Source organism: Eptesicus fuscus, chromosome 10 (genome assembly GCF_027574615.1).
Source record: "Eptesicus fuscus isolate TK198812 chromosome 10, DD_ASM_mEF_20220401, whole genome shotgun sequence".
Taxonomy (NCBI): domain Eukaryota; kingdom Metazoa; phylum Chordata; class Mammalia; order Chiroptera; family Vespertilionidae; genus Eptesicus; species Eptesicus fuscus.
In genome coordinates this window covers 562,477-579,826 of record NC_072482.1, presented here as the reverse complement: position 1 = coordinate 579,826, position 17,350 = coordinate 562,477, and the positions used below count along the sequence as shown (strand labels likewise).

Below are 17,350 nucleotides of genomic sequence, written 5' to 3'. Positions count from 1 at the left end.
AAGCAGGGTCTGATCCATACCCTGTGTGGCAGCTGTTGATCAGCACTTGCCTCTCTTTCTCCCCAGGCCCAGCCAGCACTGTACCTCCAATTCTCTCCAGGCCTCCACCATGGCTGCTGATCAGCACCGCCTTTCTGATCAGGCCCTGTTGATAGGCCCAGAGACGCTGACTGGCATAGAAACTGACCAATCAGAACCAAATCTGGGTGAAGTGTGAGAAGCCAATGGCTGCCTAGGAGGCAGAGCTTTTGATGCTGACTGGCATAGAAACTGACAAATCAGAATCAAATATGGGTCAACTGTGAGGAGACAATGGCAGCCTAGGAGGTGGAGCTTTTGATGCTGACTGGCATAGAAACCGACCAATCAGAACCAAATTGGCTGACAAAGGAGGGCAGTTGGGGGCGAGATCAGGCTGGCAGGGGAGGGCTGGCAGGGGAGGGCAGTTAGAGGTGATCAGGCAGGCAGATGCAGTTGGGGGTGAGATCAGGCAGGCAGGGGAGAGCAGTTGGGGGTGAGATCAGGCCAGCAGGTGAGGGCAGTTAGAGGCAATCAGGAAGGCAGGCAGAGGCAGTTAGGGGTGATCAGGCAGGCAGGCAGGTGAGCAGTTAGGAACCAGTGGTCCCAGATTGCGAGAGGGATGTCCGACTGTCGGATATTCCCTGTGGGATCGGGCCTAAACCAGCAGTCGGACATCCCCCAAGGGGTCCCTGATTGGAGAGGGTGCAGGCTGGGCTGAGGGAACCCCTCCCTCTGTGCATGAATTTCATGCAATATATATTGATTTCAAAGAAGGAAGAGGGAGAGAAAGATAGAAACATCAATGATGAGCCCTAGCTGGTTTGGCTCTATGGGCAGAGCGTCAGTCTGCAGACTGAAGGGTCCTAGTTTGATTCATGGTCAAGGGCACATGTCCGGGTTGCAGGCTCGATCCCCAGTAGGGGGTGTGCAGGAGGCAGCCAATCAATGATTCTCTCTCATCATTGATGTTTCTACTTTCTCTTTCCCTTCCTCTCTGGAATCTATATATACTTTCTCTTTCTCTTCCTCTCTGGAATCTATATATCCTATATAATAAAAGCCTAGTATGCTAAGTGTCTGGTCCTTCAGTTGTCCATTCAACCAATCAAAGCATAATATGCTAATGATATGCTAAGGCCCCTCCAACGCTCCAACTGGTAGGTTAGCTTGCTGCTGGGGTCTGGCCAATCGGGACTGAGTGAGACAAGCCAGACATGCCCTGGGGCCCTCCTGTGGTCCCTCCCTGGCTGGCCAACCTCCTGTGTCCCTCTCCAGGCCCCAATCGTGCACCGATGGGGTCCCTGTGCCCTCTTGCAATATGGGACCCTTTGGGGGATGTTGGAGAGCCAGTTTTGGCCAGATCCTGCAGGCCAGGCCTAGGGACCCCACTGGTGCACAAGTTTGTGCACTGGGCCTCTAGTATATATATAAAAGCCTAAGTGACTGTCCGACCATTCAACCATCCAACCAGTAGCTATGACATGCACTGATCACCAGGGGGCAAACACCCAACGCAGGAACTGCTGAGCTGCAGTGACTTGGCAGTGACTTGGCAGCTGCGGTTCTTGGGTGACCCACCTGGAACCAGAGAGGAAGGAGCCCGATTCAGGGGTGCGTCACCCAGGAACTGCCCTCTTGCACTCTGGGACTCCTCGGGGGATGTCAGAGAGCTGGTTTTGGCCCCATCCTCACAGGCCAGGCTGAGGGACTCCACCTGCCAGAGGGACCCCACTCACTCTGCAGATGGCCATGGCACCAGGTGAAGCTGACCAGCCGGGGAGGGACTATGGGAAGTTGGCTCTAGGGCATGTTCAGCCCATCTTGCCAAGTCCTGAGCCCTGCCGCCACCTTCTAATTAATTTCCTTTCAATGTGCACGAATCTGTGCACCAGGGCACTAGTTAATAATAAAAAAAAAGAAACATCAATGACGAGAGAATCACACCCCCCCCCCCCACTGGGGATCAAGTCTGTAACCCAGGCCCGGTCCTGACTGGGAATCAACTATGACCTCCTGGTTCATAGGTGGATGCTCAACCACTGAGCCACGCTGAGTAGGCAACCCAAATCTTTTTGAAATGAGGGAATAGCCCTCGGGCGGCTCACTCAGCTGGGCAGTGAAGGATCGTCCCTTCCTTTCCTCCGTTCTAGGGCCAGTTCAGTAGTCACATCCAGCTAGGGAGGACGGGGCCAAGCTGAGCAGCCTTCCTCAGGTCCCGACTCCCACTCCGCCCTGTCCGTCCGAGGCAGACTTCATGCGTCAGGTGTTTCAGTCCAGTCCCTCTTGGTTCCTCGGATGTCCTTCTCCATTGGGCAGGTCACAATGCCCATGGTTATGCCCAGTGCAGGTCCCCGTTCCATGTCTTTCCCGATCCTGAACCCTGCCCTTTCCCAGCCCAACCAGCCTTCCCCACCCCTTCCTGGCTCCCATGAGAGAAACAGCCCTGGCTTGGGTTCCCTTGTTGGCTCCCATGGTCCACCCATGCCCCTGCCGCCGCCATCCCGCCTCCCCCAGGCTGGGGCGCTGTTAAGGCTTCTACTGAAACTCCCCAAACAGCAGACAAACTAGAGAAGATCCTGGAAAAACTGCTGGCTCGGTTCCCACAATGCCTTAAGGCCCAGGTGACCAGCATTCTTCAGCGCATCAAGACGGCACGTACCACCATGGCAGGCCTAATCCTGGAGGAACTGGTCCAGTTGGTAGCTGCACGGCTGGCAGAACATGAGCGAGTGGCAGCAAGTACTCAGCACTGGGTCGGATCTGGGCCTTGTTCCCTGCTCCACTGGCCCAAATCAGCACCCCAAAGCCCTTGCCTTCTGCACAGGTTTCGCAGCCTTGCCTGTGAGCTGGGTCTCATGTGCCAGAAGCTGGTCCCGCCCAGCGAGCTATTCAGATGGCATGTGCCCACGTGTTGCATAAGGAGTGTATCAAATTCTGGGCCCAGACCAACGCCAGGGACACTTGTCCCTTTTGTCCAGCTCTTAAATGATGGACCTGATTGGGGAAGAAGAAGAGAAGCACGGTTCAAGGTTTCTAAAACTCGATATTAATACAGTGACGTATACTCATGCCATGCACATTGTTATTATATGGGTAATGTGTGTATAGAAAGTCTGTATTCAAATGTTCCTAAATGGAAGTATGTATATTATGCAGAAATGGTCTGTCCCCCTCAACTTGCGATTCCTTTAGCGGGATGCTAGTTTGGCCTTGAAATTATGATATTCCTGCCTAAGGCTATCTTCAAATACAATATAAAAATCATTAGGGCCCTGTCCAGTGTGACTCAGTGGATAGAGCGTTGGCCTGCGAACTGGAGGGTCCCAGGTTCGATTCCGGTCAAGGGCATGTACCTTGGTTGCGGGCACATCCCCGGTGGGGAGTGTGCAGGAGGCAGCTGATCGATGTTTCTCTCTCATCGATGTTTCTAACTCTCTATCCCTCTCCCTTCCTCTCTGTAAAAATCAATAAAATATATATTTTTAAATAAACCACTAGGAAGCTAAAAAACAAAAAAAATGAGGGAATAGGGACCTCAGAGAAAGGGGAAGTCCCAGCTCTGGGTGTTGAAATGACACCCCGGTGTCCACAGAGCAGCCGCGCCTGCTCAGGGCCCCGCCTCCCTGGGAGCATCCAGGGGCTCAGGGACCGGCTGACCTGGGCCTCCCACTTCCTCTTCCTCCCCCATCCCCCTCATCCCCCCACCCCACCCCCACCTCGTAGCTCAGGAATCGGAATGCAGCCCCGGCCCACCCGGACCTGGTCATTTCTCAGGATGGACAGATGGACAGCGCTGCCCGTCCTGGTTCTGCCGCGCTGGGCTCACCCGCCTCTGCGCCCGTGGGGCCCTGTGCGGACCGGGGGGGGGGGGGGAGGCAGAGGGAAATAGACGGTGGCTCCGGGCACCTTGATACCCTAGGTTATGAGGCAGCGGCCAGGGTCACAGCAAACAGGACTCAGGAGACAACTTGAAGTGTCAAAGATGGGGTAAATTTAGCATCAATTAAGATTATTACTGCAACTGACTGAAACACATCAACTATTAAGCATTTCATCAGTTCACTCTAATTTCTAAAAGATAAACTCATTGGTCATTTTTGGAGAATGCTAGGAGCCACGTCAACTTTCTGAAAACTGCTAAATAGAGAAAGTCTTAGTACTTATGCTACCATTCTTGTACAAACACATCCAGGATAACCAAATGGCTGAGGAGCAGTTCTCTGTCACCAACTCTGGCTAATAAGTGAAAAAAAAGTTGAAATAATATTATTTTGAGTAAAACTAATGAAATCATGGGCCCTGGCGATGGTAATCAAAAGCTGCTGGAAACACGTGGCGTGGTGATGGGGATGCTGTGGTGCTGGGCGGAGCCACTGGTCAATCCCAGCATCATAACCAGAGAGCACCCACCACGGTCTCCAGGGCAACAAACAGGAAGCAACGCCCCGTGTGTACTTGCCAAATACCACCAACCGAAACCCATCAGGACTCTGATCTACCAGAATCAGGCACACCACTGCAGCCATGTGCTGAGCAGGCCGCGGTCTGGGAAAATTCACTGGACAAAGTTTTCTTCATCCAATAAGTTGCCAGGGAAAAGGGCGGTGGGTGAGAAACGGAGCCAGTTAGACTCTTGTTGTTGTTAAGAAAGTTTCTGTGGTTTTATTGTGTCATGATAGATCGAAACATCTGAACAAATCGATATCTGGACGGCGAGGCAGCTGCTTTCTCCTTCACTTCTTTGGGTCACTGGAGCACCTTGTCAGTAGATTGAAAAAAAAAAAGACAACCCAGCCGCCTGGAGCCTCCGGAGGACGGAGCAGCGCCTGGAAGAGGAGGAGGAACAGCCGCCTGGAGCCTCCGGAGGACAGAGGACGGAGCAGCGCCTGGAAGAGGAGGAGGAACAGCCGCCTGGAGCCTCCGGAGGACGGAGCAGCGGCTGGAAGAGGAGGAGGAACAGCATGCGTGCCTGGCCGGGAGGAGGTCAGGGCAAGCCAGAACGTGTCATTGGTGCGAACCCAGGCATCACTGATGTTCTTCAATGGGAACACCTGGGGGAACCCCATGATGGGAGCTTCATGGGCCTTAAGCTGGCCCTCAACGCGCTGCGGCCGGCCGTCTGGCCGGGCTGGACGCTGGACCAGGCTCCACGCGGCGGCTTTCCCCGGAACTGGGTCCTTCCACGGGGCCTGGTGCGGCCGTGTGCGTGGCGCCTGGCTGGGTTCTTCCTCATCGGTAGCTGGTGGTCATGCTTGACGCCGGTCCATCTGGTCCATCTGGCCTGTCTCCCGTTCTGAAACCCCAGGGGCTGGCCCAGCGGCGGGCGACCGACTGTGCCCCCCCCCCCCCCCCCCGCCCCCCGCCCCCCCTCTCCTTAGACTTAAAGAGGCGCAGGGACAGGCCGCCAGGTGCGTGGCGGCTGGCTTACAGCGTGGTGTGACAAATCCATCGTCATCTAATGCTTTTTTAACGAGGAAACAGACGTTTGAACAGTGCACATTTACAGTAACGAGCACTGGAAGACGCGGTGCCGTGCTTCCCGGAAGGAGCTCGCCCTCCCGGTTCCGGTTCCGGCAGGAAGGCAGTGCGGCCGGGCGCCCTGCTCCGGCGGAGGCTCGCTGCTTTGGGCTCAGATAAACTCACAAAATTCTCAGAAACAAAAGGCGTCGATGTGTTTACCAGGAAACAGGCCGCCTGGGCGTTGCTTTAAGGCGCCGGGAAGAGGAGGAGGGTGGTCATCGATGACACAGAACCGTCGGGAGCCGCCAAGCCCCTTACAAACAAGCTGACCCTGAACCCGAACGGCCCGTGGAGAGTGGGAGGGGCCCGGCTCCGAGCCCGGTTCCGCCCGGAGCGGGGGAGGCAGTCTCCCCGCAGCCCGCGGCCTCCTCCCCCCCTCCGCGCGGGAGCGCCCCGGGCAGAGCGTGTCCCCCGCCCCCGCCCCCGCCCCCGGTCATGGACGGTCGTGCCGCGGGCGGACGGTAACCTGGAAGCGGACCGCCCGTGGGGACCCCGAGAGGAAAGGGGCGAGGTGCGTGTGAGCCCAGCGCCCACGATGGCATGAGCAGAGCAAGAGCCGGGCTTTCGGGGTTCCAAAGAGCGGGGCCCCCCGCCAGGGCGCCCTTCAGCCCGCGCGGCAGCGTGGCGGGCGGGCTCCCTCTCGCGACCCCGCCGGGCTCCTGGGGCCGGAAGGCGGGGTGCCGGGGCCGGGGAGCGCCCGCTGCCGCCCTGCGGGGGGCCGGGCGGCGGGCGGGGCGGGCCCACACCCGAGCGTGGGTTCCTGGAGCGCCGGCTGCCCGGCCCGGTTCCCGTCCAGTTTCGCCGTCGCCCGCGAGGCGCCGCGGGTTTCGTCAGCCCGCACCCAGGGCTCCGAGGACCGGCCCGCGCGGTAACCCCCTCGGCGCGGGCGCGGAATCCTTGGCGTCGGCTGGGGCCCCCACTCCCGCCCTCCAACCCCAGCATTGACATCACACACCCAGCCGTCCCGGTCTCCCTCCCGGGCCTTGGGCCCAGCACGGACCGCGCACGGCGCTCGGTTAAAGGCTGACTGAGCTGCCCGCCCTCACTCTGCTCTGCGGGCGCCTCCTGCGGGGAGCTGGCCGCCCTCACCCTCACCGGCACCGGCACCGGCGGGGACTGAGCTCCGGGCGGGGACTGAGCTCCGGGCGGGGACTGAGCTCCGCGGGGGGGACTGAGCTCCGGGCGGGGACTGAGCTCCGGGCGGGGACTGAGCTCCGGGCGGGGACTGAGCTCCGCGGGGGGGACTGAGCTCCGGGCCGGGGACTGAGCTCCGGGCCGGGGACTGAGCTCCGGGCGGGGACTGAGCTCCGCGGGGGGGACTGAGCTCCGGGCGGGGACTGAGCTCCGCGGGGGGGACTGAGCTCCGGGCGGGGACTGAGCTCCGGGGCGGGGACTGAGCTCCGGGCGGGGCAGCTTCTCCCGTGCCGGTGCCGGTGCGGGTGGCGCGCCCACCGCCTGCAGCTGTGGGGAGTGAGGGGTAGCTGGGCAGGCTCTCCGCCGGCCTCCACCCGGCCCGGGCCTTGGAGCTGAGCCCACTCCGGCTTCTGCCCCGGGGGGCACTGTCACGTCAGGAGCTGATGTGCCTGAAGGGGGTCCCGGACATTCACGCTGGAACTCGTCACTAGGCCAAGGGCCTAGTCCTGGGTTTCTGCCTCCACAGGGTCATCCCGCCTTAACTCACCGTCGCCACAGGTTTCCTAGACGTTCCGTTCACTCCTCCCACCTCTTCAATGGGGGGTCATTGCAGCCCACGTTCCAGAGCGGACACTGAGGTCAAACTCAGGTCTTTTCAACCAAAGCACATACAAGGCCATTGAAATACAAACCCCTACAACGCACTCCACGTGGTTACAACCAACTGGGCCCGGGCACGAATTCATGCACCTTGACAGGACTGTGGGTTGTGAGGCTGAGGTGGGCACAGGGGTGGGTCTGGCCATCCTCCTGCCCCCCTCCGTCCGGGTCTGCTGTGGCCCCGCTCCCACCACTGACGATGCGGACAGTGGTGCCAGCGGCAGCGGCTGCCCCGTCACCCCTCAGGAGCGCCCGCCGATGGCGCTGCGGGATCAGGACCGCGCTGGGCGCTGGCAGCGGGTGTGAGCAGGGCCGGCACGGGAAGCGGGTGTGAGCGCCCAGCAGGACTGCGGCCCGTGGGAGCAAAGAATTTTCAGTAACCACCGAGGCGCCCCATGACAGTGACTGGCGCCCCGCTCACCTGCTCACCATCCCGCCGGCCAACGCCCGCCATGCTTTGTGCGGCCCTGGTGGCTCAGTGGTTCGCTGTCACACAGTCTGGCCTATTTGCATACTGCGTTTTACAGAGAGATGGCCTGTCCATGGCATTGCCTTCCGCCTGGCCCTTCAGTGTGCCCGTGTCTTGGGGCCGCTGTGACAAATGGCACAGACTTGTTCCTCCGCAGTTTTGGAAGCTGGATGTCTGAGACCAAGTGTGCCAGGGGCTGTGCCCGACAGCTCCGGGGAGAGCCCCTCTGGCGCCTGGCGTCCGCAGGCGATGCGCGTGTCCTTGGCTTGTACACACACCGGCCCAGCCTCCGCCTCCGCCTCCGCCTGCACGCGGCCTCGTGCCCCGTCTCTGCACCCGAGCTGTGCTCTTCTTATAAGGACACCAGTCACACTGGGGCTCCCCCGGCCCTGTAAGACCCATTTTAACTCGATTACATCTGAAAAGGCTTTATTTCCAAGTAATGCTACATTTACAGGTATCCGGGGTTAAGACTTCAACAAATCTTTTAAGCAGACACAATTCAACCTATAACTCCACCAATCACCCACCTGGAAGCATGGGTATAAAATAGAAAGATAATGACATTGGAAAGGAGAGCCAAGACAAGATATATATTTTTTAATTATATATATATATAATAATAAAAGCATAATATGCTAATTAGGCCACACGAAGCCAGGGCTGCAAGGGAAGCCCGGGTCCGGGTGCCAGAGGGAAGCTGGTGTCAGCAGCTGGGGGAAGGAAGCCTCCTCTTCCATCGGGCCTCTAGTATATATATATATATATATATATATATATATATATATATATATATTCCTGATACACCTTCATGTGTCAGGGCAATGCTTATAAATATATGTATGTATGTGTGTGTATATATATAATTTGTTGATTTCAAAGAGAGGAAGAGAGAGGGAGAGAGATAGAAACATCAATGATGAGAGAGAATTATTAATTGGCTGCCTCCTGCATGCACTCTACTGGGCATGTGTCCTGACTGGGAATTGAACCTTAACCACCTGGTTTATAGGTTGATGCTCAACCAAACCAGCCGGGCTTTTTTTTTTTTAATTATTGATTTTAGAGAGATGAAGGGAGAGGGAGAGAGAGGAACACTAATTTGCTGTTCCGCCCATGTGCCCTGACCAGGCATTAAACCTACAGCCTTGGCTTATCAGGACAATTCTCTAACCAAGGGAGCTGCAGGCCAGGGCCAAGCACAGATTCCAAGAAGGCGGAGATGAAGAGAAAGGAAGACAAGGCCATTGTGGAGAGAGGACAGATTCCCCAGAAGGAGTCAGGTTTGAGCCTCTGGGGAGCTGGAGGAAGGGGAGAGATCAAACGGCAGAAAAGGAAACTGTAATGGATTGAGGAGGCACCAGGAGGGCAGCAGAGCCGCTCCCGAGCGCAGGAGAGTGAGCAAGAGCCCACTCAGATCCGGGACACCCTTCCCCTCTTCTTCCTCTCTCTCTAAAAATCAGTTAAGTCCTGGCTGGGTAGCTGAGTTGGTTGGAGTGTCCTCCTGGTATTCCAAGGTCAGGTTCAATCCTCAGTAAGGGCACAGACAAGAATCAACCAATGAGTGCATAAATAAGTGAGACAACCAAATGATGTTTCTCTCCCTCACTCCCTTCCCCTGAAGGGTGTCCCGGATCTGGGTGGGTGTTCCCTTGGGGCGTGGGGCGACCTGAGCAAGGGGCCTGTGGTAGTTTGCAGGCCAGCCACACACCCCGGCGATCCAAGTGGAGGCCCTGGTATCTGGAATTTATTTATCTTCTACAATTGAAACTTTGTAGCCTGGAGCGGAGCCAAGCCTTCTGCTTGCTCCGTGGCGGCAGCCATTTCTGTTGGAATTTATGTATCTTCTATAATTGAAACTTTGTAGCCTGAAGTGAAGGCCTGAGCTGGCCAGGGCTGCAGAAGCTTGGCTTCCTCCATCGCCTGGGGCAACCCTAGCCTCCTGCTCTTCCAGCTCTGTGGCTGCCGCCATTTCTGTTGGAATTTATTTACCTTATATAATTGAAACTTTGTAGCCTTGAGTGGAGGCCTGGGCCCGCCAGGGTGTGTGGAAAGCTTGGCTTCTTCCATTGCCAGGGAAACCCAAGCCTCCCTCCTGCTCTCTGTGGCCGCAGCCATCTTGATTGGAGTTAATTTGCATGCTCACTCTGATTGGCTGGTGGGTGTGGCTGGTAGGTGTAGTGGAGTGATGGTTAATTTGCATATTACTCTTCTATTAGATAGGATTATTCCTTTATTCCCTCTGCTGCATGTACATCCCATGACTGTTTTTATAACTGCAGTTTGTACTTCTTAATCTCTTCCCCCTTTTCACTCATCCTCTAACCCCCCCTCCATCTGGTAACCATCAAAATATCCTCTGTATCTATGGGTTTGTTCCTGTTTTTCTGTTCATTTATTTGGTTTTTAGGTTGTACATATTAATGAAATCATATGGTATTTTCTTTCTCTGACTGAATTATTTCACTGAGCATAATATGCTCTAGGTCCATCCATGTTGTCACAAATAATAATATTTTATCTTTTTATGGCTGAGTAATATTCCATTGTACATATGTACCACATTCTCTATCCATTTGTGTATTAATGGACGCTTAAGTTGCTTCCATATCATGGCTCTTGTAAATAATGCTGCAGTGAACATAGGGGTGTGTGTGTCTTTTCAAACTAGTATTTTGGGTTTCTTTGAATGAAAACCCCAAAGTGGGGTTGCTGGATCATATGGTAGTTCTATTTTTAATTTTTGAGGAACCTCCACATTGTTCTTCATAGTGGCCACTCCAATTCAGAATCTCACCGGCAGTGCACGAGGGGACACCCCCCCTCCTCAGCCTCACCAGCACTTGTTCTTTGTTGATTTATTACTGACTCTGACAGGGGTGAGGGGATGTCGCATTGTGCTTCTAATTTGCATCTCCCTGATGATTAGTGATTTTTAGCATTTTTTCATATGTCTACTGGCCTCCTCTATGTTCTCTTTGGAGAAGTGTCTATTCAGGTCCTTTGCCCATTTTTAATCAGATGGCTGGTAATGTTGGTGTTAAGTTGTATGAGTTCTTTATCCATTTTGCACATTAACCCCTTATTGGATGCATCACTAGCAAACGGTTTCCTCCATTCCATCATTTGTCCTGTTTTGTTGGCCTCATCTAGAGAAAGCCGCCAGCTGCCTCTCTCCTTCCCTGCCGCTGCACTCATCCTGTCTAGTCCCTCCTCCCCACTGACGCGAAACGAAACTTTTCCCCAAAAATTTTATTATGAAAATTTTTACACGGAAGAGTTGAAAGAATTTTACAGTAATTACCCAAATCCCACCCAGATTCTATTATTTGCATTTTACTATAAGTGCTTTATCCAGTGTTTCCATCTGTCCTTCCCTTTATCCATGCACGACCCCATTGTATAATTCTATGCATTTTCAAATAAGTGAAGACAATCCATGATTTTTAAAAACAGAACGTGATGGAAGATGGCGAAGCAGGTTGGCACCCTCTCCTAGGACCAGTCACACTTGCTGTTGAGTTACAGTCTCCTGGAGAGCCACGTGAAGACCAGTGAGCAGAAGCCCTGAAACTAGACATGAAGAAGGAGCCGCACGGAGCCAGGTCAGAGGGCGGAGGCATTAACCGATAGGCCCTCACCCACCTGTGGCACCTGAGAACCTGGGGCTCCAGTGGTCATTCACTCGCATCCACTCCACAACATGTGGCTTCAGGGCCAGGGCTGAGGGGACCTGCACTGCCCTGGTATGAGCCCTCCACACAGGACCCAGCCTGGGTCTACGTTAGTCTGGTGCCTTCTACTCACTCAACCACAACAGCCCCAGAGAAAGACTCCGCAGCGAGTCCCTGCCACCCGCGAGCTGGCCTTGGTGTGCGCCGAGAGGTGTGGTGTGAGCCGAGAGGTGTGGTACCAGGACTGTGGGATCTAATCCTGCTCTGTGGGCTCAGCTGCGCACCGCAGCCCACACTGTGGTCATGGCCAGTCTCACACCCAGTCCGCCTGATGGGGCACCCCACTCATGGACACCCCCGCAGCAACAGGCTCACCTACCACAGGAGGGCACACACGTACACAGGGACACTCCTAGCGCACCTGCGACAGAAGGCCACCCCACCAAAACTGGGAGACAGAGCAGCTCTACCCAACACACAGAAACAGACAGAGAGGCAGCCAAAAGGAGACAAATAAGCATGTCCCAGTTGGAAGAACAGGAGAAATCTCCAGAAAAAAACACTACATGAAATAGAGACGAGCAATCTAACAGATTTCGATGTACTCCTTATTCCTTTGTTCTCACTAAGTACATTGAGCACAGGTTATAAGGATGCTCAATGTACTTAGTGAGAACTTTAACAAAGGAATAAGGAGTACATCGAAACTATAAAGACAAATCAGTCAGAAATGAAAAATACAGCCCCGCCGGTGGGGCTCAGTGGCTGACTGCAGTCCCATGCACCAGGAGGTCCCGATTTGATTCCTGGTCAGGGCGCATGCCCAGGTTGCAGACTTGATCCCCAGTAGGAGGTGTGCAGGAGGCAGCCAATCCATATTTCTTTCATTGATGTTTCTTTTCTTCTCGAAAAAGCTTATCTTTATTGTTGAAAGTTTATAGCTGTCTTCTTTTTTTCCCCATTGAGCCCCTCCTCCCCACTCCCACACACTCTCCAGGCCTTCACCACTCTATTGTCTGTGTCCATGGGTTATGCACATCCTATATCATAAAGAGGTAATATGCAAATTGATTGTCACGCCCTCACACAAAGATGGCCACCCCCATGTGGTCACAAGATGGCTGGCAGGGATGGGCAGTTGTGGGCAATCAGGTCAGCAGGGGAGGGCAGTTGGATGGGACCAGGCTTGCAGGGGTGGGCAGTTAGGGGCACTCAGGCCAGCAGGGGAGAGCAGTTGGGGGCGACCAGGCCTGCAGGGGAGGGCAGTTGGGGTTGACCAGGCCAGCAGGGGAGGGCAGTTAGGGGCAACCAGGTTGGCAGGGAAGGGCAGCTGTGGAGGACCAGGCCAACAGGGGAGGGCAGTTGGGGGTGACCGGGCCGGCAAAGGAGGGCAGTTGGGGGCAACCAGGTCGTCAGGGGAGGGCAGTTGGAGACAATCAGGCTTGTAGTTAGGCATTGATCAGGCTTGCAGAGGAATGGTAGGGAGTGATCAGGCTGGCAGGCAGAAGCGGTTAGGGGCAATCAGGCAGGCAGGTGTGCGGTTGGGAGCCAGTAGTCCCAGATTGTGAGAGGGCACAGGCTGGGCAGAGGGACCTCCCCTGCTTCATGCACTCGGCCTCTAGTCTATAATAATAAAAGTGTTAATATGCTAATTAGACCGGACAGCTGAACGACGTTCCGGATGTCCTTACAGATGACCTTCCGGACAAAGCGGGGCTTCGAGGGCCGAGGCAAGCTGCCGTGGCTGCAAGGGCTGAGCCCCTTGCATGAATTTCATGCATCGGGCCTCTAGTGTGTATATAAGTTCTTTGGTTAATCTCTTCCACCTTCTCTCATTAATGTTTCTCTCTCTCTCCTTTTTCCTTCCTCTCTCTGAAATCCACAAAAAACAAATTTTTAAAAAAGAAAATGGCCCTAGCTGGTTTGGCTCAATGATTAGTGTTAGTCAGTGGACTGAAGTGTTGTGGGTTCAATTTCGATCAAGGGCATGTACCTAGGTTGCAGGTTCGAACCCTGGCCTTGGTCAGGGGTGCGTGCAGGAGGCAACCAATCCATGTCTCTTCCTCACATTGATGTTTCTCTCTCACTGTCTCTCCCCTCTCTTCCACTCTCTAAAAATCAATGGAAAAAAAATATCCTCAAGTGAGGATTAAAAACAAACAAACAAACAAATAGCCCGGCTGGCGTGGCTCAGAGGTTGAGCATCGACCTATGGACGAGGAGGTCACAGTTCAATTCCTGGTCAGGGCACATGCCTGGGTTGTGGGCTTGGTCCCCAGTGGCGGTGTGCAGGAGGCAGCTGATCAACGATTCTCTCTCATCATTGATCTCTCTCTCTCTCTCTCTCTCTCTCTCCCCCTTTCTCTCGCTCTAAAAATCAATAAAAATATTTTTTTAAGAAACAGAAAACACGCAACATTTAAAAAACAAAGAACTCTTACCTTTGGATAGACCTGCAGATTATTATGCTAAGTGAAATAAGCCAGTGAGAGAAAGATAAATATCTCATGATTCCACATATTTGGAATCTAATGAACAAAATAAACTGATGAATGTCCCGGCCAGTGTAGCTGTTGGCTGAGCGTTGTCCCAGGCACCAAAAGGCCACCAGTTGGATTCCCAATCAGGACACAAGCCCAAGTTATTGGCTCAATCCTCACTAGAAGGCATGCAGAAGGCAGCCAATCAATGTCTCTTTCTCATCGATGTTTCTCTCTCTCTCTCTCCCTTCCTCTCTCTCTAAAATCAATAAAAAATATTTACAAAAAAATATAAAATAAACTGATGAACACAATAGAAACAGAGACATGAATACATGGAACAGACAACTGTTGGGGGAGGTGGGTTGGGGGACTGGATGAAAGAAGGTGAAGGAATTAGCCAAAGAACATATGTGTATAACCCATAGACACAGACAACAGTGCGGTAATGGCCAGAAGGAAGTGGGGGCAGGGCTGAGTGGAGGTGGGCAAAATGGGGGAGGGGGGGTAATGGGGACAACTATAATAGTGTCAATTTTTAAAAATATATATTTTATTTATTTTTTTACAGAGAGGAAGGGAGAGGGATAGAGAGTTAGAAACATCCATCACGCACCTGGGTCCAGGTGAGGCCGCGTGCCCCTGGGTCTGGGTAAAGCTGGATCCTGGGTCTGGGAGAGGCCATGCGCCCCTGGGTCCGGGTGAGGCCATGTGCCCCTGGGTCCGGTGAAGCTGGATCCCGGGTCCGGGTGAGGCAGTGTGCCCCTGGATCCGGGTGAGGCTGGGTCCCGGGCCCGGGCGAGGCCGCGCCCCTGGGTCTGGGAGAGGCCATGCACCCCAGGGTCCGGGTGAGGCCACGCGCCCCTGGGTCCAGGTGAAGTTGGATCCCGGGTCCGGGTGAGGCCGTGTGCCCCTGGGTCCGGGTGAGGCTGGGTCCTGGGTCGGGTGAGGCTGGGTCCTGGGTCCGGGTGAGGCCACGCGCCCCTGAGTCCAGGTGAAGCCGTGCCCCTGGGTCCGGGCAAGACCAAACCAGAGGGAGTCGGACCTGCATTACCACCATTTGTCCACCATCCAGAGCTGAAAAGTCAGTGCCGACATGTACACATAAGGAACTGGTGGACATTGAAATTGGGTCTCAAAAGAACTGTTGGTCCAGAAAGAAACTCACTACAGACTGATTCATTTGCCTGTCAGCATAACTATTATTGCTCATCTCACATTCAGTTCTTATAAGTATATTTCTAGTGACACATGATCTCGCTCATCTAGGGGAAATGATGAACAACATAGACTGATGAACAAGAACAGAACCAGAAACAAGGAGGCATCGATCGGACTATCGGGCCTCAGAGGGAGGGTAGGGGAGGGTGGGGAGAGGGGGGAGAGATCAACCAAAGGACTTGTATGCATGCATATGAGCCTATCCAATGGTTAAAGACAACAGAGGGGTGGGGGCATCCGTGGGGAGGGGTGTGGGATGGGAATGGGGGGATGAGGACAAATATGTGACACCTTAATCAATAAAGAAATTAAAAAAAAAAAAAGAAACATCCATCAGCTGCCTCCTGCACACCCTCTACTGGGGATGTGCTCACAACCAAGGTACATGCCCTTGACCGGAATTGAACCTGGTACCCTTGAGTCCCCAGGCCGATGCTCTATCAACTGAGCCAAACTGGTTAGGGCAATAGTGTCAATTTTTTAAAAACCACGAAAGGAGTTTATTAACACCAAGCCAGTATTACAAGAAATGTTAAAGGTTCTTCTTTAAGAAGAGGAAGAATAAAAAGAGAGAGGAGCATAGTTATCTTACCTAATGTTAGACAAACATGTAAATTGACCATACCTCCACTACACCCACAGCCAATCTGAGTGAGTATGCAAATTAGAAGGTCAAAGATGGCGGCCACCCAGCTGCTCCAGGCATGGAGCGGCCAGGCGGGGCAGAATGCCTACTGTGAGAGGGAGGGCGAGTGCGGGGGGGGGGGGCGAAGGGATCTACAGGAGCGGAGTGCCACAGAGAAGACGAAGAAGGCAGACTCTGGCCGGAGCGAAGGCCTGGGTCCCAGGTGCCAGACGAAAACTGGTGCTGGAAGCCAAGGGAAGGAAGGCCTATTGCATGAATCTCTTCATGCAACGGGCCTCTAGTAAAGAATAAAATGGCAATAAATACATATGCATCAATAATTACTTTATTTTTTTAATTTAATAAATCTTTATTGTTCAGATTATTACACTTGTTCCTCTTTTTCACGGCCATAGCTCCCCTCCACCAGGTTCCTACCCTCTGCCCTGTCCTCATCCATAGGTGTATGATTTTTGTCCAGTCTCTTCCTGCACCCCCCACTCCCCTTTTCCCCCAAGAATTGTCAGTCCACTCTCTTTCTATGCCCCTGATTCTATTATATTCACCAGTTTATTCTGTTCATCAGATTTTTTATTCCCTTGGTTTTTAGATTCACTTGTTGATAGATACATATTTGTTGTTCATAATTTTTATCTTTATTTTTTCTTCTTCTTCTTCTTCTTCTTCTTCTTCTTCTTCTTCTTCTTCTTCTTCTTCTTCCTCTTCTTAAAGAATACCTTTCAGCATTTCATATAATTCTGGTTTGGCAGTGATGAACTCCTCTAGCTTTTTCTTATCTGTGAAGCTCTTTATCTGACCTTCAATTCTGAATGATAGCTTTGCTGGGTAGAGTAATCTTGTAGTTTTTTGCTATTCATCACTTTGAATATTTCTTGCCATTCCCATCTGGCCTGCATAGTTTCTGTTGAGAAATCAGTTGACAATCTATGGGTGCTCCCTTGTAGGTAACTCACTGTTTTTCTCTTGCTGCTTGTAATATTCTCTCTTTGTCTTTTGCTCTTGGCATTTTAATTATGATGTGTCTTGGTGTGGTCCTCTTGGATTCCTTTTGTTTGGGGTTCTGTGCGCTTCCTGGACTTGTAAGTCTATTTCTTTCACCAGGTGGGGGAAGTTTTTAGTCACTATTTCTTCAAATAGGTTTTCAGTATCTTGCTCTCTCTCTTCTTCTGGGAACCCCATAATTCTGATGTTGGTACACTTGAAGTTGTCCCAGAGGCTTCTTACACTCTCTTCAACTTTTTGGATTCTTTTTTTTTTTTTTTTTTTTTTTTGCTTTTCTGGTTGGGTGTTTTTTGCTTCTTTGTATTTCAAAGCTTTGACTTGGTTCTTGCAATCCTCTAGTCTGCTTTTAGGTCTCTGTATAATATTTTTTATTTCAGTCAGTGTATGCTTAATTTCTAGTTGGTCCTTTTTCATATCCTCGAGGGTCTCACTAAATTTATCTGCCTTTTCTAGGAAATTCTTGAAAAACCTTATAACCATGGTTTTGAACTCTATATCCAGTCATTTACTTTCCTCCATTTCC

The 17,350-nt window shown here is 53.0% G+C and overlaps 1 pseudogene; it reads left to right on the top strand.

Moving 5' to 3' along the window:
• The window catches only part of LOC103300551 (RING finger protein 214-like), a 32,263-nt pseudogene extending 29,253 nt beyond the window's left edge, over positions 1-3,010 (top strand).
• Positions 3,011-17,350: the final 14,340 nt, after the last annotated feature.